Source organism: Chelonia mydas, chromosome 5 (assembly GCF_015237465.2).
Source record: "Chelonia mydas isolate rCheMyd1 chromosome 5, rCheMyd1.pri.v2, whole genome shotgun sequence".
Lineage (NCBI taxonomy): Eukaryota > Metazoa > Chordata > Testudines > Cheloniidae > Chelonia > Chelonia mydas.
In genome coordinates, this window is record NC_051245.2 from 46299281 (window position 1) to 46326841 (window position 27561).

Below are 27561 nucleotides of genomic sequence, written 5' to 3' on the forward strand. Positions count from 1 at the left end.
CTGGTTGGAACTGTCGGACTTTTGCCTGGTGATTGTAATGGGTTCGCTGGGCTGCCTGTGCCTTTTCCAAATGTTCCTGTACAATAGGGGTGACCCAGGCTATCCATTCTCACATCTGCAACACATGGTCAATTATATTTCTCCCCTCATTGGGTTCCTCTTCCCAGATTTCTTTTGCAATATCTAGTATGCCACAGGGGTGGCGTCCATATAATAATTCAAAGGGGGAAAACCCAGTTGAGGCCTGAGGTACCTCCCGGATTGCAAACATAAGGTAGGGTAGTAGGGTGTCCCAATCCTTCTCATCTCGACTTACCGCTTTCCTTATCATTGCCTTGAGGGTTCGGTTAAACCTTTCTACCAGCCCATCGGTCTGCAGATGATAGACTGAAGTTCTCAGGGTATGTATATGGAGCAGCGTACAGAGGTCCTTCATTAGCTTCGACATAAATGAGGTACCTTGGTCCGTTAATATCTCCTTTGGTAGCCCCACTCAGGCAAAGATTCCCACCAACTCTTTAGCTATCGTTTTAGAGGCCATGTTCCGCAGGGGGACGGCTTCTGAGTAGCGAGTAGCATAATCCAGAATGACAAGTATATATTGGTGGCCCTGGACTGTCTTCTCCAGGGGTCCCACTAGATCCATGGCTATGCCTCGAAGGGGACCTCTATGATGGGAAGGGGTACTAAAGGTGCCTTCAAGTGGGGACGGGGACTGTGCAGCTGACACTCCGGGCAGGACGCACAGTACCTCCGCACTTCTTCATGTACCCTGGGCCAGAAGAATCGTCGCAGGACCCGTGCCAGGGTCTTCTCTACCCCCAAATGCCCCCCAAAAAGATGACCATGGGCCAGACTTAATACAGCATTCTGGTGTTTTTGAGGTACTAGGATCTGCTGTACCTTCTGCCCCTGTACTGGTGCAACCCGGTATAAGAGATTCTTCTTCATTATGAAGTAGGGTCCTGGTCCCTGGGTTTTCCCTTCCACAGGGACCCCATCTATTTCGGTCACCTCCTTCCTAATGTTGTCGTACCTTGGGTCTTCAGCCTGGTCCTGTCCAAAATTTCCTCTCCCGGGGCTAATCTGCCAGAGATCTAGGGGGCCAGTCTCTGTTGCCTCTACTGGTTCAGAGGCGTTAGGGTGTGGGTCAGACTTGGGTGCTTCTCCCTCCTGGGTGGCCTCCTTTTCAGCTGCTCGGGTCCGCCTACCTACGAGAGTGACCCTCTGGCCTTGGGCCAGTATTCGGGTTCCCAAGGCCTTAGCTGCCCTTCTTTCCCTTTTCATCTTTCTACGCTGTCTGGGAGTGGAGAACAAATCTGGGGATATTTCAGAGAAGGTTGGGGGTTGACAGTCTACTGTGGATGCCTCACTACTTTCAGGGCTTCCCCCTTTCTCCAATTCCCCTCCCGGGAGTAAGTCTCCAAACCCTGGGAAGTCCCTCCCTATGAGCACTGGGTATGAGAGTTTAGGGACTACACCAGCTGCTATCTCAGTAGTGTTCCTCTGATTCTCAATTTTTACTGGGATGGTGGGGTAATAACCAACTGTCCCATGGACGCATTTTATCCCCGTACACTTAGCCCACGGCAGCTGACTACGCTTCACGAGCTTCCCTGAGACAAGCGTGATAGCACTCCCTGAATCAACCAGTGCTGTGGTCTCTACCCCATTTAGCTTCACTGGTCTAGTGTACATAGGTGGGGTTAGTGAGACCCCCACAAGGTGGATTAGGGAGCATGGGTCTGCCCAGTTCCCCAGGTTACACTGCACAGGCTCCTTGGCATTGGGACACTGTGCAGCTATGTGTCCCCACTCCCCGCAGGCATAACATCTGTATGGAGCCCTAGGCATTCCCCGGTCTCTTGGTTTGGGTAGTCTAACATCACGATCCTCTTCCCCCTCAGTGCTCTGACTCTTGGTGGCTTCTGGTGGGCCTTCAGCCCCTCTCTTTTTCCACCTGGGCTCTCCTGGTGGCCCAGTCACCCGAGCTCTAGGGCTTGGTGCTGCTAGTTTAACCTGGGGTGCTTCTTCCTTAACTGGTCGGGTCAGCTCCCTCGCCGTCCTTTGCCTTTCTACCAGCGCGACAACCTCATTGTAGGTGGAGGGTTTGTTCTGGCTTACCCAGGCACAAAGGTCTGGCGGTAGTCCCCTCATGCACCGGTCGATGACCAGAACCTCTAGTATCTCCTCCGGACTCCGGGACTCAGTTCATAACCACTTTCGTGCGAGATGGATGAGGTCATATAATTGGGACCGCGGGGTTTTGTTTTCCTGATACCTCCACTCATGATATCGCTGGGCCCGCACTGCGGTCATTACCCCAGATCTGGCCAGGATGTCTGCTTTCAGCTGGGGGTAGTCTGCGCAGCCTCTTCAGGCAAATCAGAGTAGGCCTTCTGGGCCTCCCCACACAGGAATGGAGCGAGGATGCCAGACCACTGCTCTCAGGGCCAAGCCTCCCGCAGGCCTGTCTTCTCAAAGGCCAGGAAGTATGCCTCTACATCATCCTCCTGCGTCATTTTCTGCAGCCAATTGCTGGCCCGCATGATCTGTGTCCCATCATGGCGGCGGTTCAGCTCTGTAAGGGCCTTTACCTGGTTTACCAGTTCCCGCAACATAGCCCGGTCTTGAGCAGCCTGGTCCATCAGCAGGCGATTAGTGTCTTGCTGCAGCCACACTGCGTCCTGTTGGGCGGCTGCCTGGACACGAGTAGCCTCCTGCTGGGCAGCCATGGCTTGTATCAGTGCCCGCACTACCTCCTCCATTGTGGTGAAAAAAAATAAAAATAGACCCTCTTCCCCTTTTTTTTTTTTTTCCTTCCGAACACCCTCCTTCTTCCGCCGTGCTGTGGACACCAGATCCCACTTCCAACACCAGTTGTGACAAAGTTCCTGCTCTACACCTTGGTGGGTCTTGCGCTTATTGGCAGATTTGCTCGCCTTGGAGCTTCACAGCAGCCCTCAGCTTGGCCGTTTTTCTGAATTCACAGTTCAGGTCGACTCCTCCTGTGTCTGACAAGGAGTTGGGAGGATTTGGGGGGAACCCGGGCCCGCCCTCTACTCCAGGTTCCAGCCCTGGGCCCTGTGGAATGCAGCTGTCTAGAGTGCCTTCTGGAACAGCTGTGCGACAGCTACAACTCCCTTCGGCTACTTCCCCATGGCCTCCTCCCAACACATTCTTTATCCTCTCCAGAGGACCTTCCTCCTGGTGTCTGATAATGCTTGTACACCTCATTCCTCCAATAGTCCACGTTCTCACTCTCAACTCCTAGGGCCTCTTGCTCCCAGCTCCTCACACGCACACCACAAACTGAAGTGAGCTCCTTTTTAAAACCCAGGTGCCCTGATTAGCCTGCCTTAATTGATTCTAGCAGCTTCTTGACTGGCTGCAGGTGTTCTAATCAGCCTGTCTTAATTGTCTCCAGAAGGTTCCTGATTGTTCTGGAACCTTCCCTGTTACCTTACCCAGGGAAAAGGGACCTACTTAGCCTGGAGCTTATATTTCTGCCTTCTATTACTCTCCTATAGACACCTGGCCCGACCCTGTCACACAATACATTAGTGCTTCTACACAGAGCTTCTTGGTGCTATGTTGGCTGCCTCTGAAACTATGGACACTAGACATCTATACCACAGAAAGACACTCCAGTCAGCTGGTGAGAGGGCATGCTGCCATCCAAACATATTGGGATGAGCATAGGTAGCCAAGAGACCATCCATGAGCCTCAAGTCGGTGTTGAGTGATGGCAGAATTCCCAGCCTGGACTGTCCAAAGAGCCATCTGTTCTATGGAAATACACCTGTGGTTAGGGGAATATTCTAGCGCTAATCTATTACTCGTTTACAGTGAATTCAAAAATTACATATACAGCACATGTATCCATCAGATGTGCTAGTCTGTAGCGGGCGGGGAAGCTCTGTATAAAGGAATACAAGGGAGAGAAGTATTACAATGGAGTTTTCCCTCTGATTTTTTCATAAGACAGCCACCAGGTAACAGAGCCTGGCATCCCTACAAGATGGCTTTTATCCACCTGCTGGTTCTCTGCTTCGGACTATAATTCAGCATGGTGGAGACATATGTTTGAATCCCATATATTTTTACAATGTAAAGCTCTGCTTTATTAGCTAATAAAGGAGTTACATCTAAAAGTAAAGGATAAAATTAAGGTAATAAATGAAAATTTGCAATGAAAGTGTCCTCACTGTGAGATTTGCTCCCCTGAAGAATATTTCATCAAGCCCATTGCTGGAGTCATTTTAAAATGGATTGGACAAAGCACTAGAACAGTGGCTCTCAGCCTTTCCAGATTACTGTACCCCTTTCAGGAGTCTGATTTGTCTTGCATACCCCAAGTCTCACCTCACTTAAACTACTGGCTTACAAAAAAAATCAGACATAAACATACAAAAGTGTCACTGCACACCATTACTGAAAAATTGCTTTACTTTCTCATTTTTACCATACAATTATAAATTAAATCAATTGGAATATAAATATTGTACTTACGGTTCAATGTATAGTATATAGAGCAGTATAAACAAGTCATTGTCTGTATGACATTTTAGTTTGTACAGACTTCGCTAGTGATTGTTATATCGCCTATAGTAAAACTAGGCAAGTATCTAGATGAGTTGACGTACCCCTGGAAGACCTCTGTGTACCCTTGGTTGAGAACCACTGCACTAGAATACACTTTGTGCTGGCAAGGAGATGGACTACCACTTTTCCATGATTCTACTACACTTTAAGCAGAGCCATCCTTTCCAATTCTTAGTATTCTGCTAACCATTAGAATGGAAGTTACAGGGTATCTGTGGAGACTTTTCAGAGAATAATTACTTTATTGCATTGTCTAAGAACAGCACATTCTGTTATCTGGCTAAGGAAAGAACGGCAGATACCAGCAGCTCTAGTATTCATTTGTCATGAATATCTATTTAGAAGTATTTCATTATTTAACATTAATTAATGACGTTCAGCAACTCTATTTTCAAATAGTGTTAATGAGAGAAGAATTTGGCCTTAAATATTTATGAAGCTACTTAGTTAGAAGAGTACTGTAACTAAGTTAAAAGTTAGAAATTGAGTTCTGCTAATTGAGTTTATCTTTGTACATTAATTATATTCTAGCTCTGATGGGGCGTTCACCCCACACAGCATGGATCAGGTTAAAGTGGCAAGAGAGGCCAATTAGCCTTAGGCTGAACCTGCTGGGGAGCTGAGGGGCACTGAGACTGCAAACAAAAAGTTCACCCAGGCAGGACTTCTATAAAGGAGTCGAGGATGGAGGAGGTGCAGTGAGGTGAGCCTGCAGTCATGCTCCCTGATACAAGGGGGAGATGAGGAGCCTGAAAAAGGCAGGGTAGGAAGCAGCCAGATCTGAGAGGGATAGACCTGAACTGCTGGTTCAAGGGTCCCTAGATTGGAACCCAGTGTAGCAGGCAGGCCCAGGTTCCCCTATCACCCAGTGCAGGAGTGGCACAGTCAGCACAGTGGAGATGGAGACGGCCTGAGACTTTGAGGAAAGAGACTGTTAATACTCTGAAAGGGAAGGACTCTTGTGACTGGTCAGAGGGCTAAACCATGAAGGAGAGGCACTGCAGCTCCTGATGAACAAGAGAGGGGCCACAGTCACTCAATGGGTTGAGTGACGGCCAAATGGGGTGTGGACAGTGGTGAACTAATTCCCCAGATGAGCCATAAGGAAGCGCTGCTGAGTGGTGAGTAGAAGACCATTGTACACTAGCAAATCCACCAAAGAACTATAACGTTTCCCTATGTGTTACCTGCATGGAGAGCATTAATACCTTGCTGCTATGGGTCAAACCCAAGACTTTACTACAAACCTAGGCAAAACAACCTTTCAAGTGACAATATGACACAGCTTGCAGCACCTATTTACCTAAGAGTCATCCAGTATTTCATATATTCAGAATGCCCAAATTCTATACGCTGCATGAGGAAGAAAGCTTTTAAGAGCCCCTACTCCACTCTGCATATTGCAGTCTCCCATGGAAAGAGGGATTTACACCTCTGCAGCATGCTCCTTTCTCCCCAACCCTCCAAAGGCTTATCTGTGAGGTTCTAGCTATGTGGAGTTTTAAGATGCAAGTAAGTTCCTTAAGATTCTCCCAAACAATCTCCACCGGATTGGAAGTGGTTAAGGAACTAGCCTGGGACCCATAAGGCCTGGCTCAAGTCCCTGCTCTGCCACAGGCTTCCTGTGTGACTTTGGATTTCAGTTCTCCATCTGTAAAACTGGGGATGATAATACTTCTCCACTCTACAGAGGTGTTGTCAGGACAAATACACTAATGACTGATGTGCTCTGCTGCTAGTGATGGGGGCCCTAAGCAGACAGGGGAACACACAGGAAGTTCATACAGCTAGGACTGTATTAACTTGAACTGCTTCATCCTCTGCACTGTGGAACCCTTCTTTGGGAGAGGCTCCAGGGACACCGCAAGAGCAGCATTGTCCCATACCCATTCAGTGCGTGGGTGGGACAGTGCTCACTGAATGAGCCGTTAGACAACATTTTATCCTCTTTGTTCAATGTAGGCCTCATGCCTTATTTACTCCACATTAGTCAAACCCTGCTCTGAAGACAGATTTATTTAATTTCTTCCTGGACTTTCTATGCCATTCCTCACTATGGCATCTCAGGGCTTCCCAAACATTATTTATCTTCACAACACCCCGGTGAGCTGAAGGGGTGCTATTATCCACATTATATAGATGGGGAGCTAAGGCACAAATTGATTAGGATCAAAAGTGTCTGCTAAGTTTAGGTGCCCAGTTTGAGATACCTAAAACCGGATTTTTCAGAATAGCATTATAGACCACATTATATGTTTAAAGCACTGTTCCCGTAGACTTCAGCTGTAGCTGTGAGTACAAAACACTTTTGAAAATCAGACACCAGGGTCAAGTTGGGCACTCAGAAATTAAGAAACACACAATTAGGAACCAGCTCTGAAAAGTCTAAGCAAGTTTCCTAGCATCACACAGGAACTCTGTGGCAGAGGCAGGGATAGAATCCAGTTCTCATGGAGAGCACTCCACTGCCTTAACCATGAGACTGTCCTTTCTCTTCCTGCAGTCCCCTACCTGATTCACTATAGACCTTCCAACTGCACAACCCTGAATCATCCCTAGAGCAGATCAAGCATATGCGCTGGGGTCCTGTGGAAAAAAAATAGTATGCAATCATGTAGTTAAAAACTGTATCACAATGCATGCACATGGTGGGAGAGGAAGGACAATCACACATGGGAGCGGTGAGGGGATGGAGCATGCTCAGTGTAGATGGAATCTTCCAGGAATGTAGCTGCCAAATTCTAACAAGTCTCGACTGAACATGTGCAAACTGTCATTTTTCAGAGGCGTATAACTTGGCCAAATTTGGGTGACTTTTCACAAGGATGGCAAAAGACATCCCTCTCCCTGACAAATTTCAATACTCTGCTCCAAAGCATTGGGACACTACAGGGTTTCAACAAAAATGGTTATAAAATATTTTTTAACATGGGCAAAAAAAACAACAACAAAAAAACCCCACCACACTTATTTCTCCTCTAATCTCATTCTTGGAAATGTCTGAATGATTTTAGCCAAAACTTAACAACAAAAAAGCCTTAGTAAGATGCCTGGTATGGAAAAGTTCAGCCTGAGTGTTTAAAGTCTGGCAAAATTATAAGCACCTGAAAACAGGGTCGTACCGTGGAAAGTGTTGGGCAACCCTAACTATAGGCAGCACTACTTGTGATGCCGATAGTCAGATCAGGGATTCAAAAAATGGGGATGTGATCTAACTGGACTACCTTGTTCTTGTTGATATACTGACTGTATCTATCATAACATTTGAACAGAAGGGCACCATACTTTGCCCACAACAAATGTTTTCTGCCTTCAATATCATAAGTCACTACAAAAATAAAATGACAAGCTTTTGCATCTGTTCATCAAAAATGACGATTTCACTATAATCATTTGGGACAGTTTCTTGAAAGTATACGGAGTTTCAAACATAAAAGTAAACACAATGAAATTTAAGCATGTACTTAGGTGCTTTGCAGAATCAGAGTCTAGAGGTGCCTGCTGGTCTTAGCCACACAATGTGGCAATGCCAGGTTAAGTTTGCTCACCTAGCTTTGCCAATGTGCCTCAAACCTGATCTCAGTAGAGGACCACATAGAGGTCATAGTTTAGTACAGTCTCTCATATTCATCCAGTCCATGGTCTCTCTCATGGCACTGTCAACAAGAGTGCCATTTACAGAGATATGACATTTGTTGACAGTGCCCCTTTGTTGAGATGGTTTTTGTGACACACATCCCTCTAGTATCTAGACAGAGGCGACTAATCAATTTCACATATATCTACCAACAGAGGATCACTTGGTAACTACCAAGCTGGAATTAAATTGATAACTAGAGTGGTCAGTTTGTTGCCCTAAAATCATCCAGATCCACTAGGGCAATTTGCTTACCATCAAACAGATGGTGCTTTGAATTGGGAAGCCTACTTGATAGGATCCAATGTACCTACAGTTCTGTGCTGTGTTAACCAATGTACTTCCCCTTAAACTGTGTCACATTAGGAGTTCATGTAGTTTAAGATTTTAAAAGAATACTTTAATATTAAGACTATTAAAAGGTTTCCACTTTAACATGAGAAAGATCACTGAAATTCCTAGTCATTCCACTGCTTTTATAGCAAGATTCTCTAAAGTTGTGACAGCAATGGTGTCTGGGTGTGAGTCAGAGGTGAATGGCAGATAATTGAACAGCTGTGATGCTACTGTTAGTTCATTTTTCTGAAGGATTGAGCCCATATTTATAATTAAGCAAAATGCAACTCTCCTCCTCTCCTAATTTTTGTTTTCCAATCTAAAGAGATTAATTAGTGTAGATTGGTAAGGGAATTATGATAATAGACACAGCTGCTTCAATGGTAACTGGATGTATGTTGTTAAATTTAGATTTAATGCAGATTAAACTCATTACTGTCTCTTACACAGAAACATTGACTATGGCTAAATATAGGAACCAACTGATAGAAAAGGAAAGCTTTGTTTCCAAACTTTGATACAAGAGCAACCCCATTTATTCTCATTTCAATTCTCTACTGATCCCACCCAGATATCTATTAGAACTGCACCTTGTTTTAGAAGAGTTTAATTTATTAACCAAATACTTCTCATTTGTATGTGCTGAGTATTCAGATACTTGAGGAGAGAATATTTGATTGATATAGGTGCAAAATTACTAAAAAAGGTAAAATGGTTAAATCCATAATTTAAATGAAAAACTAAATTTAAGGATTTGGTTATATCCCAGCATGTGGTGGACTTCCCACTCCTCATGAAACATCTCCAGGAATAGTTGAGAAAATAGTTTGGGAAACCTTAGCATTGCTTCCCCTTTGGAAGATTGTGAAAAATGGTCTCCAAAAGATTTGCGCAACTGTTTGGCCACTCCAGTGAATACATTTATTTTACAGAGAATAGATTAGATTAGCATATTGTGCCTATTAAGCACAGATGAGAAATCAAGAGAAACTACACGACATGAATAAAGTAGAAGTTTACCCATTTTCTGAAGATTCAGCCTTAATATTTATTATTTGATCCTGAGCTTCTAACAGTTGAACTATTAAAACCATCAATGAGGAAGAGACACAAAAGTCAAGAATGAATTTTGCTGTTAGAGAGCAAGTTGAGACTCTCTTCCAAAACGTGATTCTCATAACACTCAATAGCATGACTTCCCAAAGAATGGAGCAGAAAGGAAGATTTGAGGGTTCACATATGCATCCTCCATGGGAAACAAGTGAGCTGGCATGTTTCACTTTAGCCTACAAGTCTTGCAAACATGCCTTTAATAGCAAATCTAAAAGATATTCAAACATTGCAACTGCATAATGAGAACTCTCCCCTGAAGTGTGTAATGCACAGCAGTAATTACTGTGAAGGTATTTGGAATCCCCCCTACTGGTATTATGTCCTGGGCACTGAATTAGGTGGTTAATCAGATGTGTAACTTTGAGCATGTGAATAGTCCCATTAATGTCAATCAGGACAATGGAATTGCTCATGTGCATAAACTTACGCATCTGCTTAAGTACCTTGCTGAATAGGGACCTTAATACAATGAGTCACAGGTTCTCAAAAAGCTATTTAGGCAGAGTTTGGCACTTCAGTAGCTTTGAGGATGTGGGCCTAAGTGTCTGTTTGACAACACAACTCAGAGACCTTTAAAATTTGGAAGGAGCAGAGCTGGACATTAACAAAGTATGGTAATAGCAACAAACCACCCAGCCTCTCAAAAATCAGAAGTAAAGTGGGAAGGGGAAAGTTGTGATCAAACAGATTTATGAGGCACTGAAATCACCTTGCCATCTTCTGAACTATCTATGGCCAAGGCATATGCCCACAACCTAATCTGATTCAGGGAATCTGGTCTCATCTGGGTGCATGAGAGGTGTTAGGCTTTCACTCACTCGTTTGGGCCACCTTTGCTGCTTCATGAAGTGCATGTAGCTTGTGCAACTCACCTGCTAACCTGGTTTGGAGACATCTGAATGGGGAACGTTAGCAATTTAAGATTGTAAATTCTTCAGGACAGGGATTGTCTAGTTGTTCTATGATTGTACAGCACCTGGCACAATGGGGTTCTGGCCCATCACTGAGACTCCCATGCACTACTACAATAAAAATCATAAATATAAATACAAATAATCTCCTTGCCATAGCCGTTTAGAAGTATTCACAGCTATTACCGCAAAGAAAGGGAGATACAAACAGTCCTTACAGGCTCAAAATAAATTCTCAACATTGCCTCTCTTGCATATATACTGTAATCATCATATTGAGTAAAAGGTATAGCCAACTGTTTAACTACAGCTGCAGTTCAGTCTTAAAAATATTTAAGAGACCAAATAGCCAAACTTAGCTATATGTATTGTCTAAAGATAAAGCAGTATAATATGAAAAGGCGACCTACCTACCCTCTTTTCAGGGAGCAATTCTTATCTAATAGCATGTTCACCTTATACAGGTGCGCTTCAAAGATGCACATTTCAGCCAGTAGCATTTTAGTTTGTTTGGGAAGGTTTGTTATTGTGGGAATCAAAGAAATCAGTTTTACATTTTAATTTAAAGGCCGAGGCTCAGCATGGAAAGTTTCAGCCCTAAAGGAGAATTTTTGAGACCGTTCTGAGCGAGTGAAAGCAGGAGGCAATAATAATGAAAGTCAAGTTATTAGGTGTATTATCACAGAGCCTACATACCAAGATTGGTATCCTATTGTGCCAGTCAATGCAACCAGACCTAGAGCTTCCCCACCCTGATGGGCTTACACTCTAAATAAGTTATCACCTTACCCATTGGCATCACTACGTGAAAGCTGGGAGGACATGCAGTATACACACAAGTTAGATTTTAGTGATAGAAGCATATTTTTACTTCTGTTTGTTTGTAATCATTTCTATCCCTGTTCCTTCTCTACTTGGTATCACTTAAATCTAAGTTCTATTGTTAATAAAACTTATTTTACTTTTACAAAAGCATCTCTGTGTAGATTAAACTAAAGGGTAAAATCCTCTGTTTATCTAGCAGGCTGTTGTGTATTCTGTCTCTTTGGAGGCAGCGAACTTGATAACTTCTGTGAGGGTCCAGTGAGAGGGACTGAACACTACAGGAGAGACTGGAAGGGCTGTTGGGTCACCTGGCGAGCAGTAACCAGGCTGGTAGAAGCCAGGGTGAGGCCATTCTGCTGTGAGCACACTGCTTGGCCAGGGCTCTGAACCTAAGCTGCACAGCACAGAAGTGTTATAAAGAAGGTGATGACAAAACCCCTTACTGGTCTAGATGAAACCCCAAAGCATCACAATGTCTCCATCTGGAGCTCTTTAATGACCTGAAAATCAAAAAGGAATCCAGGAAAGAGTGGAAACATGGATGAATTTCTGAGTACAAAAAAAAATAGCACACACATATAGGGCCAAAATCAGAAAGGCTAAGGCACAAAATGAGTTACACCTAGCAAGGGACATGAAAGGCAATAAGAAGAGGCTCTTTAAACTATGTCTGTCAATTAATTGCAATGAACGCCTGCAATTCTGAAAGCAAAATTAGCAAGTTAATTTTTTTAACACCTTAATCCCATACCTGTGGGTGGGGCGGGAGGCATCAGCGGCAGGGGGTTGAAGCAGCCCCAGTCCACAGCCCCAAGTCTCTATTGGGGCTGGAGCCCCAAGTAGGAGAGAATCTGAGAGCCCCCAGCTTTGACCTTATATTTGAAAATATAGAAAACCCCAAAATATTTAAATAAATATTAGAATACCATTTAACCGTGCAATTAAAACTGATTAATCACTATTACTTTTTAAAATCCCTTTACAGCCCTACTTTAACGTACATTAGGCACAACAGAAAGATGAAGGAAAGTATAGGTTCTCTATGCAGTGGGGAAGGAGAGTGGATGACTGAGGTGATTAATGGAAGCACTATATGTAGAAGTCCAGTCTGTTGTTTTGACCTTCAGGAGGAGTCCACCTAGAATCCTTCTTTTTGTAGTGTTGGTAGGAAGGTCTCTGTGGATTAGTATGTTGTTCAGAGGTGTGTTGGAAATATTCCTTGAGTCGGAGACGTCAAAAATAGGATTCTAGGTCACCACAGAACTGTATCATGTTCGTGGTGGTGGAGGGCAGAAGGAGAGGCCCCAAGATAGGACAGCTTCTTCTGCTGGGCTAAGAGTATAGTTGGATAGATTGACAATATTGCTGGGTGGGTTAAGGGAACCATTGCTGTGGCCTCTTGTGGCATGTAGTAGTTTAGATAGTTTAGTGTCCTTTTTCTTTTGTAGAGAAGCAAAGTGTGTGTTGTAAATGGCTTGTCTAGTTTTTGTAAAGTCCAGCCACAAGGAAGTTTGTGTGGAAGGTTGGTTTTTTATGAGAGTATCCATTTTTGAGAGCTCATTCTTAATCTTTCCCTGTTTGCTGTAGAGGATGTTGATCAGGTGGTTCCGCAGTTTCTTTGAGAGTGTGTGGCACAAGCTGTCAGCATAGTCTGTATGGTATGTAGATTGTAATGGATTTTTTACTTTCAGTCCTTTTGGTACGATGTCCATCTGTTTGCATTTGGAAAGAAAGATGTCTGTCTGTATCTGTACGAGTTTGTTCATGAAGTTGATAGATTTCCACTTCATATGGCTAAATGCAGTGCCTTGCATAATGACAGGTTTCAGAGTAGCAGCTGTGTTAGTCTGTATTCGCAAAAAGAAAAGGAGTACTAGTGGCACCTTAGAGACTAATCAATTTATTTGAGCATAAGCTTTCGTGAGCTACAGCTCACTTCATCAGATGCATTCAGTGGAAAATACAGTGAGGAGATTTATATACACACAGAACATGAAAAAATGGGTGTTATCATACACACTGTAAGGAGAGTGATCACTTAAGATGAGCTATTACCAGCAGGAGAGCAGGGGGGAGAGGGAAGAAAAACTTTTTGTAGTGATAATCAAGGTTGGCCATTGCCAGCAGTTAACAGGAATGTCTGAGGAGCAGTGGAGGGGGAGGAGGGAAATAAACACTGGGAAATAGTTTTACTCTGTGTAATGACACATCCACTCCCAGTCTCTATTCAAGCCTAAGTTAATTGTATCCAGTTTGCAAAATAATTCCAATTCAGCAGTCTCTCATTGGAGTCTGTTTCTGAAGTTTTTTCGTTGAAGAATTGTCACTTTTAGGTCTCTAATCGAGTGACCAGAGAGATTGAAGTGACCAGAGAGACTGAAATGTTCTCCGACTGGTTTATGAATGTTATAATTCTTGACATCTGATTTGTGTCCATTTATTCTTTTACGTAGAGACTGTCCAGTTTGACCAATGTACATGGCAGAGGGGCATTGCTGGCACATCATGGCATATATCACATTGGTAGATGTGCAGGTGAACGAGCCTCTGATAGTGTGGCTGATGTGATTAGGCCCTATGATGGTGTCCCCTGAATAGATATGTGGACACAGTTGGCAACGGGCTTTGTTGCAAGGATAGGTTCCTGGGTTAGTGGTTCTGTTGTGTGGTTGCTGGTGAGTATTTGCTTCAGGTTGGGGGGCTGTCTGTAGGCAAGGACTGGCCTGTCTCCCAAGATTTGTGAGAGTGATGAGTCGTCCTTCAGGATAGGTTGTAGATCCTTGATGATGCGTTGGAGAGGTTTTAGTTGGGGGCTGAAGGTGATGGCTAGTGGCGTTCTGTTATTATCTTTGTTGGGCCTGTCCTGTAATAGGTGACTTCTGGGTACTCTTCTGACTCTGTCAATTTGTTTCTTCACTTCAGCAGGTGGGTATTGTAGTTGTAAGAATGCTTGATAGAGATCTTGTAGGTGTTTGTCTCTGTCTGAGGGGTTGGAGCAAATGCGGTCGTATCGTAGAGCTTGGCTGTACACGATGGATCATGTGGTGTGGTCTGGGTGAAAGCTGGAGGCATGTAGGTAGGAATAGCGGTCAGTATGTTTCCAGTATAGGGTGGTGTTTATAGGGTGGTGACCATTGCTTATTAGCACCGTAGTGTCCAGGAAGTGGATCTCTTGTGTGGACTGGTCCAGGCTGAGGTTGATGGTGGGATTCCAACACACCTCTGAACAACATATTAATCCACAGAGAACTCATGGAGGACAGGTGAGGTCCCAGAGGAGGGCAAACATAGTACTTATCTTTAAAAAGCGAAACAGACAACTGAGGGAATTACAGACCAGTCAGCCTAACTCAGATACCTGAAAAGATACTGCAATAAATTAAATAATCAGTTTGTAAGCATCTAGAGGATAATAAGGTTGCAGCAGCCAGCATGGATTTATCAAGAACCAATCTGATTTCCTCTTTCTGACAGGATTATTGGCCTAGTGGATGGGGAAGCAGAAGATGTGGTAGATCTTGCTTTTAGTAAGGCTTTTGACACAGGGCCACATGACAGCCTTACAAGCAAACTAGAGAAATGTGATCTAGATGAAATTTCAAGGTGGGTGCACAACTGGTTGCAAGACCATACTCAAAGAGTAGTTAGCTATCAATGGTTTGCAGTCAAACAGGGAAGGCATATCTAGTGGGGTCCTCTAGTGGTCAGTCCTGGGTCCTACTACTCAATATTTCCATTAATGACTTGGATAATGGAGTAGAGAGTATGCTTATAAAATTTGCAGATGACAGCAAGCTGGGAGGGGTTGCAAGCACTTTGGAGGACAGGATTAAAATTCAAAATGACCTTGACAAATTAGAGAATTACTCTGAAGTCAACAAGATGAAATTCAATAAACAAGTGCAAAGTACTACACTTGGGAAGGAAAAAAATCAGATACACAGTTACAAAATGGGAAACAACTGGCTAGGTAGTTGTACTGCTGAAAAGGATCTGGGGGTTATAGTGGATCACAACTTTAATCCATCAATGTGATGCAGTTGCAAAAAAGGCTCAAACCATTCTGGGGTGTATTAACAGGAATGTTGTATGTAATTGTCGCAGTCTACCCAGCACTCATGAGGCATCAGCTGGAGTTCAGTTCTGGGTGCCACACTTGGAGAAAGATATGGACAAATTGAGAAAGTCCAGAGGAGAGCAACAAAAATGATAAAGGCTTAGAAAACCTGACCTTTTAGGATAGTTAAAAAAAACGGGGCATGTTTAGTCTTGAGAAAAAGACAACTGCGCTGGGGGTGAGGGGAGCGGGAAGAGCCGATAACAGTCTTCAAATATGTTAAGGGCTGTTACAAAGAAGGTGTGGAATCCTCATCATTGGAAGTTTTTAAGAATGGATTGGACAACATCTGTGAGGCACAGTAAGTTTACTTGGTCCTGTCTTACTGCACAGGACTGGACCGGATGACCTCTCAAGGTCCCTTTCAGCCCTATATTTCTATGATTCTATGCTTAACATTAAACAAGTGCTGATAGGTTCACTCCCTCTGGGGCACCTGGCATTGGCCACTGTCGGTAGACAGGATACTGGGCTGGATGGACCTTTGGTCTGACCCAGTATGGCCATATGTTCTTATTCCCATTGTCTCCAATATGACTTGTGTACCTTTAAGTGTTTTGCTGAACTGAGGCTTTAGAGACATAACATGTAGTAACAGTTGCTGAGTGTCAGTCCAAGTTTTGTTTTAGTGAATTGGACTTGAGCCAGGGGCAGAAGCAAGCTAGGAAGCGAAACTGGGTCTTGTTTTCAGGGAGGGGACTAGAGGAACAAGTGGTTGTTTGGGACTTCAGAACGGGGCTGGCCATCTCACAGTACTGGCCTTTTCTAGCTTTCTTGCTTCTAGTCAGCCTAGTAAAACAGGCCTTCTGGCCGTGGCAGAATGCCAGTAAGCAGGGCCGGTGCAAGGATATTTTGCGCCCTAGGCGAAACTTCCACCTTGCGTCCCCCCGCCCCTTGCACATCAGTTCATTGAGGGGCAAATCCCAACGAGCCTTTATAGACTCCAGGGGCCAGCCTTCCCAGGGGCCAGCCGTGCCCAGGGACTGCTCCCCAGACCAGGTTCCCCCCTCTCCACCCTCTGAACTCCTCTGGAGGGTGCACCCCCCCCCCCACGAGCCCTCCCCAACCCACGCCAGCGGCCCCTGCCCTGAGTCCACTCACTGGCTTTGCCAAGGTCAATTTCATTCCCCATGCATCTCTGCAACGACCATCCCATAGGCACTTGCAGAGCCAGTGTACTAGCTGTGACAACGTGGCTGCAGTCACATACATTACACTCCACACAGCACAGCAGTTGCAACAGTCACACACACTCCCCATTTGCACACAAAAAAACCCAGCCCACAGCCACAACCAAACCTCAGACAGCCTGAATCTGTTAACCGGCCACTTCACCTTGAATGGTCCCTTGAAATGCATGTTAACTACTTATGCTAAACAATCTGTTCCACTTTGTATTTAGCAGTGACTGAGTATATTTCCCAGAGGGAAGAAGAACTCTGCTTAGCTCGGAAGCTCATCTCTCTCACTAACAGAAGGTGGTCCAATAAAAGATATTATCTTGTCCCACAACCACACCCACCAACTCCAGCCACAGACTCTCACCTCTCCCTGCTGCCTGCAGTGTGCTACACACATGCAAGTTCAATGTTGCGCAACTGATTTGGCTACAGCCGAAAGTTCCTGGAACTCGTGTGAGTCATTTGGGATGGGATGATCTAGTTTTTACTCCCTCCCTTATCTCAATGGTATGGAGGAGATGGCCCTTTCTTTTGCCACATGAGACACTCCAGATCCTGAATCCATGTTTTTCAGCAGACCCAGGACTGAGCTCCAAATAAACATCCTGATTTTTGACGCTCCCCAGAGCGTCCTAAGGTGCACACAGTGCTATCAGATATATCAGCTCTGCTGCTAATCCTCTGAGCATTCACACAGGCAGAGACACATTCCCCCCAGGCCACATGTGATACATCACACACACAAGGATACATGTCACACACATCGCACATAGAGGGACACAGACAGACACGTCCCATGGACAGACATGTCACTCAGAGAGACACACACGACACACAGAGACAGACGTCAAACAGATGGAAACACATGATACACAGAGATGCCAATTGACACAAAAACGGATGCATAGAGACACATCATGCACACAGGGACATACGTCTCTCTCTCTCTCTCTCACACACACACACACACACACACACAAAGCAGGGGCACAAATTCAGCACTTATGTGAATTCCCAAGTCAGGCCTGTTTCTGAGGTCCTTCATGCAGCACTGTTTGTGTACCTAGGATTGAGCCCAGTTGAGATGCCAGAGGCCAAAGCAGTACCAGGCCCCGAACGGTGTGTTCTCAGCACCTTCCCCCTGGACACTCCTGGCTGCTGCCTCAGCTGGTTCCTCTCCCCTGCTTGACTGCTTCTTGGCACCCGCACCAGGAATTCGGAGATCATTGGACAGCACTCATCCCTGCATGTGAGGAGCTGCTGCCACCGCCGCCAGGGCGCAGGACCCTGAGCCTGCTCTAGGAGGGGCAGCGGTGGCTCACATGCCCAGGAGCTGCAGAACCCGAGAGCAGTGAAGGGGGAGCCAGGGGGGCGCACCTGCCTGGACTGCGGCCTGGCGCCCCCGCAGGCTGCAGTCCTGCGTGCCCCCCCCGGGGGCTCCTGCAGCGGATGCATGCAAGCAGCGGCCCCCCATGCCCCCCCTTGCCACCCTCGGGCTCTGTGGCTCCCGGGAGTGTGAGCCGCCGCCGCTGTCCCTCCCAGAGCAGGCTCAGGGCCCCGCGCCCCAGCAGCGGCTCACACTCCCGGGAGCCACAGAGCCGGAGCGCAGTGAGGGGGAGCCGGGGGACACACAGGGGCCGCCGCCCACATGCATCTGCTGCAGCCTGCAGGAGCCCCTGGGGGGGGCACGCACCAGGTCGCAGCGTGGGCAGGAGGGGCAGGGGGCATGGCTGCTCCCAGCTAGCGGCACCGCCGCCTTTGCAGGGCTGCTGTCCCGCTCCTCCATGGCTGGGGCTCGCTGCCCCCGCAAGCCAACACTCTGGCTCTCTGGAAGGTGGCTCCTCCCTGCCGAGCCAGGGCACCGCTTTTTGGCACCCCCAACCACTTGGCGCCCTAGGCGACCGCCTAGTTCGCCTAGTGGTTGCACCGGCCCTGCCAGTAAATCTTCTGGAAAATACTTAGTTTCCAGTTTAGTACTTAAGGACTGACTAGTTTTTAAAGTGTTTTTGTAGAGCTGATAACTGACAACATACCATGGAGTGTTTCTGGCCAGTAGTGTATTGCATATTAACCCTGGGCTCTGACTCTGGTTTAGGCCCAAGGCCCCTTTCTGTCCATACAGAAATCAGTCTGACTTGGGAAAGAATTCCTCTGGACTCCAGCCCACAAACTTTGCTAGGGGGGTGTATCAGAGCCCGAGTCGTGCTGTGAGCAGGTCAAAGCCCAGAAATTTTGCTCAAGTCCAGACAGAGTCCACCACTACTATTGAACAGTCCCTGGGGGCTGAACTGCCCTCTGCCTAACCTTCCATCCCAAAGCTTTCTATTCACTTCCCAGGAACCAGAACCAACTTCAAATGCAGCTTCTTGATGTTTAACCCCCCATTTCCAGATGGACTCAATTGGAAACACAGTTAACCCTCATGTGTATTTACTGTGGTCAGCTCTAAGAAGCTGATTAACCTCTGATGCAAGGCGAGCAAGACGTTTGCCTTCAGCAAGAGCACAAGAAATGATCATATCCACATACCTATATGCAAGTGGCTGGCAGCATTGGAGATAGACAGGACAGCAGAACAATGCAGAGAATGAATAAGGCAGCTGCAAACAGATTACTGCAAAGTCAAAGATTCTATCAGTACCTCTGGGAACTCCCCATCTTCCTGCCTCTTTTGTGAGAAATTAGACCAGGTAGTGAGAACTGTGGTAGCACTGAGCCCACAGTGGTGCATGACAACATGCTGAGTAGGGGGATGACCCCGGCCCCCCAGTCACAGGCACCACCAGAGGAGAGAGAGCCACCGGACGAAGAGCAAGAGTTGACCCTGGTGCTGAGGCCAGTAACCAAAGAGACTATGCTGCCAGAGCACCTACAGCATCCTGGGTCTGTACTCAAAGGAGCTGTTTGGATACAGTCCTGGGGAGCAGCTCACTTCAGAACCAGCTACAGAGCAAGTGCTAAAGCCAGAGCCTGGTAAGTTTCTTCCACCATGTTTGTTTGTAATGCCTGAGTTTTGGTATGCTTCCGTTCAGGGCAGAACCTGTGCCACACCCCTAACGCTCCCTCATGCCCCCTGATTCCATGTAGGATTCAGAATGGACCCTGTGAAGTGAGGAAGAAAGCTAAACAACTAGTTATGCAATTTTTACTAGTTACTCGCTGACTGGCATATGTACAGATTGGGTACCCAAAATTAACAGCCTTACGTACCCATCCTGTCTAACACAGCACATCTTATAATAAATGGGCCATGCCCACACCGTCCTGGAGCACCTGTAAATGGAGTCCCCCCCAGCAAAACAAACAAAACAAACAAACAAACAAACAAAAAAAAACCAGAGTCCAAATGCCAATGGAGGGTGGCTGTCTATATTAGGAGTCCATTTGGCAGTCAGTTGGGTCTGTGCCTGAACTCAGGGTGCTTTTAAGAAGGCTATACTGCATCTCCATGCCAAATCAGCATCTTGTTGTTTACCATCACATAAGAACATAAGAAACATGACATTTCATCCATTGCTGGCGGGTGATGAAAGCAAACTTCTCATGGAGTAGGAACTCCAGATGTTTGATTACTTTCCAGGGTATGACATTAGGCCCGCCTCTAACTCATGGGCTCTGTCCATTCCGAAATGTGCTGGTCACTCACTAGAAGATTAGCACACACAGATGACTGTCCTCCACCTGCCTGGAACAGAAGTTCCTAGTTCTGCTTGGGGACCTCCAGAATATCAATGTTCTCCACAGCTTGCCCCGCCTGAAAGGATGGAAGAACCATAGCTAGTGACTAGACCACTCATAAGTCCCCCCAGCTCCAGAAAAACTGAAGGGGATATATAAATCATTTCAATTCCAATTTGAATTTTGTATGTGTATCTTACCCTGATGTGTGATGGCTTTCAGTGCTGCTCCAAAGGATGACTAAAGTGGCCAGTGTTTGTGTGACTAAAATAAAGCCCATTGATAAAAAGGATCTTTGACCTTGAATGTAAGCAGCCCCCCCTTTGATAGAGTGGCAAGTGTAACTTTTTATCATGGTCAGACAACAATGTGCTGTCATTTTTCTTTCAAGGCCCTTCTAACTCTGCAGGGCAAATACATGGCACCAGGAGCCTGGGGGAGCAGAGCCACCTACTGTGGGCAAGGAGAACAAGTCCAAGATAAGCTGATGAGAGATTCTGGATAAAACAAATCTGCAGATAGCGTTCCAGAAGGACAAGGATGCAAGAAGTGTGGAAAGACAGAGGTCGCACAGAGTGGGAATGGATTGGCTGACAAATTAATGGTGCATGACTGCAGGTTGAGGGAGGAAAACAGTGTGCAGCAGCAGGAGCTGTTAGAGTGATTACTTCTGCTTGTGGCTACCAGACTGCACTGCCACCTTCAGCTCATGCTCCAGCCTATGCAGGCTGTGGCCAGTTCAGAGGCTGGCTGGACCATGTCACAGGCCAGGAGCAGTAGCACTTGGAATGGACAAATGTACCCTGTGCACTCATCCATTCCAGTCCAGCCATGGCCTGTAAGTGCAAAATGCACCAGAAAGGCCAAGCAGAACAGAGGGACAGAGGACTCCCAAGAATGCTGGCCATGTCATTTGGTACATTGATCTTTTGCTGTTTTGGCACTTGAGCTTGTTTATTGTGTTGCAGGTTTTGAGGACATCTGGTCTGCCTATCTGGTTCTTACACTGATGTGTAAGTGTATGTAAAATAAATTGTAGCCTTGTGTGAAAATTCAACAAAGTCAACTCCTTTAGGATGGACACACAAGTTCTCTCACAACCCACAATGAACCAAACCAAAGAGCAGCTTCAGCTGGCAAGGGTGCTAGGAACCCTGGGATATGATGGTACATGCTCCCAGAAGCCAACGTTCTGATTCCAGTCTGCACAGTGCAGTATGGATGCACCAGCATGGCTGTGAGGCCCAGGTTTCCAATACAGTGTGGATGCTCAAACACAGGCTTGGAGACACCAAGTCTGTAGATTCTGGTCAGAGAGATACTAGGTGGGAACAGGGTGGTAATAGAGGATCATGTTTGAACTCTTGGATGGGTCTAGGCCTTTTGGACGCTTGCAGAAGCTCCCCTCTCCTGATATGAGCCAACTGGCCTTCAGGCTGTGAACCAGTTGCAAGGGAAAGGAGATCGTTTGTATCTAGAGTGGAGGCCAAATACATGGAAAGAACTGACAGAGCTATCAGCAGGAGACAACTGAGAAGGGATTTTGGCGGAAAGGAAACTGAGGCAGTCAGTCTGCTTGGTGATGCTGGGGATATTTGACACTGGGGAATGCTGTAGAGGGGTTATATAGATGGAAGAGAGAGTGCATCTCATGGCAGAAGAAAAGCATGATTCTCCTTGGGTGAAGCAAGCGAGGTGTGGGGAGGTGGCCAGAGTTCTAATGCACAGTTTCTCAGCATAGAACTCCAATGTACTTGTCTTTACTGCTTTCAGGGCTAAGGAAATTTTTCCCAGAATGCTTGCTCTCCCCCATTTCCTTTTATACATTCCTATTTTACTGCAGAATCCAAACTCCCTGATGCAGTTTGAAATGACAACAAACAAGCCAAGCTGTTAATACATTAGCTCAAACCAAATATTACACAACCATCTTTGCCCTCACCCTTGACAAGCTCTCCTCTTCCCACTACAACCAGTTCCTAGCCTGACAGTCATTTGGGGAACCAGAAGCAATGGAGGTGGCTTCCCTGCAATGGGGATGGGTTGTATAAGGAGAGGGTGTTCCTGCAAGAGTGGGGAAGAACTGACCCCACACAAGTGTGCACAGTGGGGTTGGGCAGAGGGAGTATTTTGGATAAAATTCTCCTTCCCTGTAGAAGGAAAGAAGTCTTTTGCTTTAAGTAAATTCTCTTAGTTAAAGGCAGAAAAAAACCCTACAAATCACCAATCAATTCCTGGAGATCAGCCAAAGAAAGATATGCCTGAACCCATTAGGCTGAGAGGGTTTCATTGTGTACCTCTACTACAAGATTAAATAGCCTGGCTGACTTCTGACTAAAGAACCTGAATTAGAATTATGATGTCCATTGACATAAGTGACGAACAACAAGCTGCAGATTGTATTTCACAGGCCAGAGCTATATCCTGCCCTGATGTAAAAGTGACTCAGCAGGCCAATGAGCAGAGAAGTGGATTTAATGATAAAAATCTGCACATTTGAACTAGATTAGAAAAAAAACAAGTTTTGATTTTACAACAGCAATTTACAAAAAGTATATTCTCTGCCCATAGTATATCAGTTTACCTGGACAAAAGCTGACAATCCTAAATCACTCCAATTCCTCATGTAATAGATAGCACCAGCAAAAAGAAACAATAGCATGTATTCTCTCTTGTCTCTTCCTAGCTATGTCATGGGGGCGAAGATATGGAGAATGGTGAAAAGCAGCCATGATTTGGCATAGACATGCAAAGGAGTTTGACTCCATTCATTCAAAGTCACTCTTCTTTTTACACAGGGGTTTGGAGTGAGACAACAAAAATTGAGACCTCCATGCATGCAGGAATTATGACTGGTCAGTTTGGAGAAGGGTCATAGATAGCATTCAGAATAATGAATGGTACAGACCAGTTTGTCCTGGCCCTTCTAATTATCCTTTGCCAGAACAGGACATCCAATACACCTGAAATGCAATAAATGTAGGCATGATAAAAGGAAATAGTTTGTTCTACACAGTACATAATTAACCTGTGGAACCTATTACAATAAGATATCAGATTCACATTCATAGAGTTTAAGGCTAGATCATCTAATATGACTTTGTATCTCGCAGGCCATTAACTTTCATTCAGTCATTCCTGCACTGAGCCAGTAACTTGCATTTGGCTAAAGCATAACTTCCAGAAAGGCACCAAGTCTGGATCTGAAGACTTCAAGAGACAGTGAATACACTACTTCCTTTGGTAGTTTGTGGCAATGATTAATCACCCTCCCTGTTAGAGCTTTGTGCATCATTTCTAATTTGAATGTCTGGCTTCAACTGCTTGCCATTGCTACTTGTTATGCCTTTCTGTGCTAGAATACAGAGACCTTTAGCACCTGATATTTTCTCCCCATAAAGATACATTTAACATGTGCTTTGCTGATGTTGTATCGTACTAATTTTTAAATGAGAATGTTGTGTGGTACTTTGTGAAATGCCTTATGAAAGGCTAAGTATATTACATCTACACAGTTACGTTTATCAAGCAAACTTTTAAACTTCTCAAAAAATGAAACCAGGTCTGTTTGACAAGACCTGTTTTCCTTAAAGTCATGTTGAATGGGCATTAAATATCTCCCCAACCTTTAATTCTTTGTCATTTGAATCTGATATAATTTTTTCCATTATTTTGCTCAGCACTGATGTCAGGCTAACCGACCTAGAGTTACCCAGATCATCTCACTTGCCCTTTCTGAATACTGGCACATTACCAATCATCCAGTCTTCTGCAATTTACCCAATATTCCAAGAGTATTACAAATTAATATCAGCAGCCCAGTGATCTCCTCAGACAACTTTTAGGACTCTTCAGTGTAAATTATCCAGGCCTGCTTCTTTTAAAAAAGTTTATCCCTCAGATATTGTCTAACACCCTCCTCGTTTACAAGTGGACTATAAAGTACCTCTAGGTATCAGTCATTGAGTATATTACTGAGGTCAAGGATTTGCTAGGAATTTAAAAGATTAGATAGTTACTGTATATGGGAACGAATATCTGCATTTCTTGTACATAAGCTAGGATAAGATGTATAAGATTGTCATGGATCAGACTTTTAGTATCAGAACTCAGCTGTGCCTTAGCTTCCTCACCTTGGTGCCCCAGTACTGCTGCCTCAGAATTTGGTCTTTTAGCCCTCCATCCAAACATAATTCAGAGTAACATGCACATGGAGGTGAAAGAGATGCGGGGCTTCACTGGGTTCAAAAAAGAATTAAATAAGTTCGTGGAGGATAGGTCAATCAATGGCTATTAGCCAAGATGGTTAGGGACATAACCCCATGCTCTGGGTGTCCCTAAACCTCCAACTGCCAGAGGCTGGCACTGGATGACAGGAATGGATCACTTGATAACTGTCCTGTTCATTCCCTCTGAAGCATCTGGCACCGCCCACTGTTGGTAGACAGGAAACTGAGCTAGATGGATCACTGGTCTGATCCAGTGTGGCCATTCTATGTCGTTCGTTCCCCTCCCCCCACTTCCCAGAAACACCAACCTAGAGTAGGACCCCTAAATGAGTGCAACCCCACACCATACCACTTCATTCCAGGCCAAAGAATCCTTATTTGGGATGGTGAGAGTCTCCATTCTTCGGGACAGGACTCATATGCAGTCTCTGACTCCACTGTAGCCTACCCCATCTCAGGGTTTCTTTCTATGTCCTGCCTCTTCAGGCCTTCAGCAACCTACAGGCTTCCTCCCAGACATCATCTGGGGATATGTCTATGTTGCAGCTGAGAGCAAGCTTCCCAGCCTAGGTATAGAGACTAGTGCTAGCAGGGCTTGCAGTAGCATGCTAAAAATACCATGGTGGATGATGCCCACTCCAGTGGAGACTTGAGTTAGCCACTCAGACTCTGAGTTGGAAGGGTGGGCTACAGTGTGAGCTACCGAGTCATAAAGTGCTATTTTAGTGCGCTACCTGTCTACCTGTGCTGGGAGGCTCACTCCCAGCTGCAGTGTAGACATAGACCTCCAACAGGTCTAGTCTCTCTCTACCCACTCCCCTGTTGACTAATATATGCTGGCTAGCACATATGTATCATAATAATAGGATTATCCATTACATACAGTATATATTATCGGTACCATATACACACAAGGATGCATTAAGCACAAGTAACATTAAGCACAAATATTGTAACAGTGATATACCCTAAACTGGCCTATGCCATTGAAACACACACACCTCCTGGGTGTGGTGTTCTATCACATCTAGTGGCACCGAGACCACTTAGAGAGAGATTAAGGAGTCTTCTCTACAGCCTTAGCTAAGGGCCATGTGGCTTTTAGCTCATGCAGTATAGGCTCATGCATTTAGCTCTAGAGGGGCCAGGTTCGATCCTGCCTGCTGATGACTGGGGTCTGTCGGTGTTACACCATAATCCTGTCCACTTATGTTAAGTATCCCATAGCAACTTGCATTTGCTGAAGCAGCTAGGAAACGTGTCAAAATAAAGATACATTTGTCCTATGTCTTAGTACAAGCTAGGGAAGTACCTTCATGGACCAGTATCTGGAACGCTAATAGCCAAAACAAAGAAAAGGAAGAAACAGAACAAGAAGTTAGGAACTGGGACAAACTGATGGGTTGGATTTTAGTGGTGTGTTAAGAAATGTGTAACTTGTAAAATCATCATATAAACAATACCATCTGAAATGAGCAACTTTGGGAGCACACCTTTTGTGTAAAGTGAATGCAACACCACTGACTGAGACTGCTCCTTGGAGACTGGCACCTTATTGAACCTTTTTCCTGTACTATATTATTGGCTTAGAGCAATAACCTGACTGACATTGGTTATTTGACCTCTGGTTCAAATATATTCAAGTGTGATCAAGCAATTGACTATACAATTTATCACCACTCCGTTCTGAGGGAAGGCTGCTCCTTATATTTCTCAGCATGCCTTCCTGCAGCCAACAAAACCCAGTTATGGCTCCTTGATTCTCATAATAGAGATTTTGCCTAATGATAGATCTGTGCCTGCCCTGTCACAGGTGAGACCAGCAGAGGGACTTCCAGGAGACTGAAAGAAAGCGAATGTACCAATTTTTTAAAAAGGGTAAATGGGATGACCAAGGTGTTTTTACGCCTGTCTGACATTGAACCCAGTCAAGATAATGGACCAGGTGATAGAGGACTCCATTAATAAATAATTAAAGGAGGGTAATCTAATTAATGCCAATTAACATTCGTTTATACAAATAAGATCCTGTTAAAGTAACTTGATTTTTTTTATGAGATTACTAGTTTTAATGTAATATACTTAGACTTCTGTAAGGCATGACATGGTATGTGACATTTTGATTAAAAAAAATAGAAAGGTAAAATCAACATGACACACATTAAATGGATTAAAGCTGGCTAACTGATAGGTCTCAAAATGTAATTGGAAATGGGGAATCAATGTGTGGGTGTGTTTCTAGTGGAGTTCCAAAGGATCAGTTCTTGCCCTTAGGCTAATTAGAATATTTATTAATAACCTGGAATATAAAATAATTCCTGATAAAGTCTGCAGATGACACAAAAATCGGGGGAGTGGTAAATGGTGAGCACATTGTCAGAGGTTATGTCCCCTACACTAATACAGAGCGATCTGGATTTCTTGGTAGGCTGGGCACAAGCAAACAATATGCTTTTTAATATGGCTAAATGTAAAGGTATGCATTTAGGAACAAAGAATGTAGGTCATACATACTCGGTGGGGGACTGCAAAGCAGTGACTCTGAAAAATATTTGGGGTGATGGTGGAGAATCAGCTGAACATAAACTCCCACTGTGATGCTGTGGCCAAAAGGGCTAATGTGATCCTTGGATGCATAAAAGAATCTTGAGTAGGAGCAGACAAGTTATTTTACCTCTGTATTTGGCACCAGTGTGACTGCTGCTGGAATACTATTGCTATTCACAATACACACTTTGCTACAGTAGATATTAAGGGGTGAAGGGCAAAATAGGCTTGGTTTTAGCCAAGAGATGACTCAATATGTCCCTGCTCCAAGTCCTGCAGTCCCAAATACAATTCAAATGAAGGCTGCATTGGACATAAGAGATAGTCCACCCCTACAGATGATTAAGTGGTGTGCAATTACCACACAGAAATGAGGCTGCTG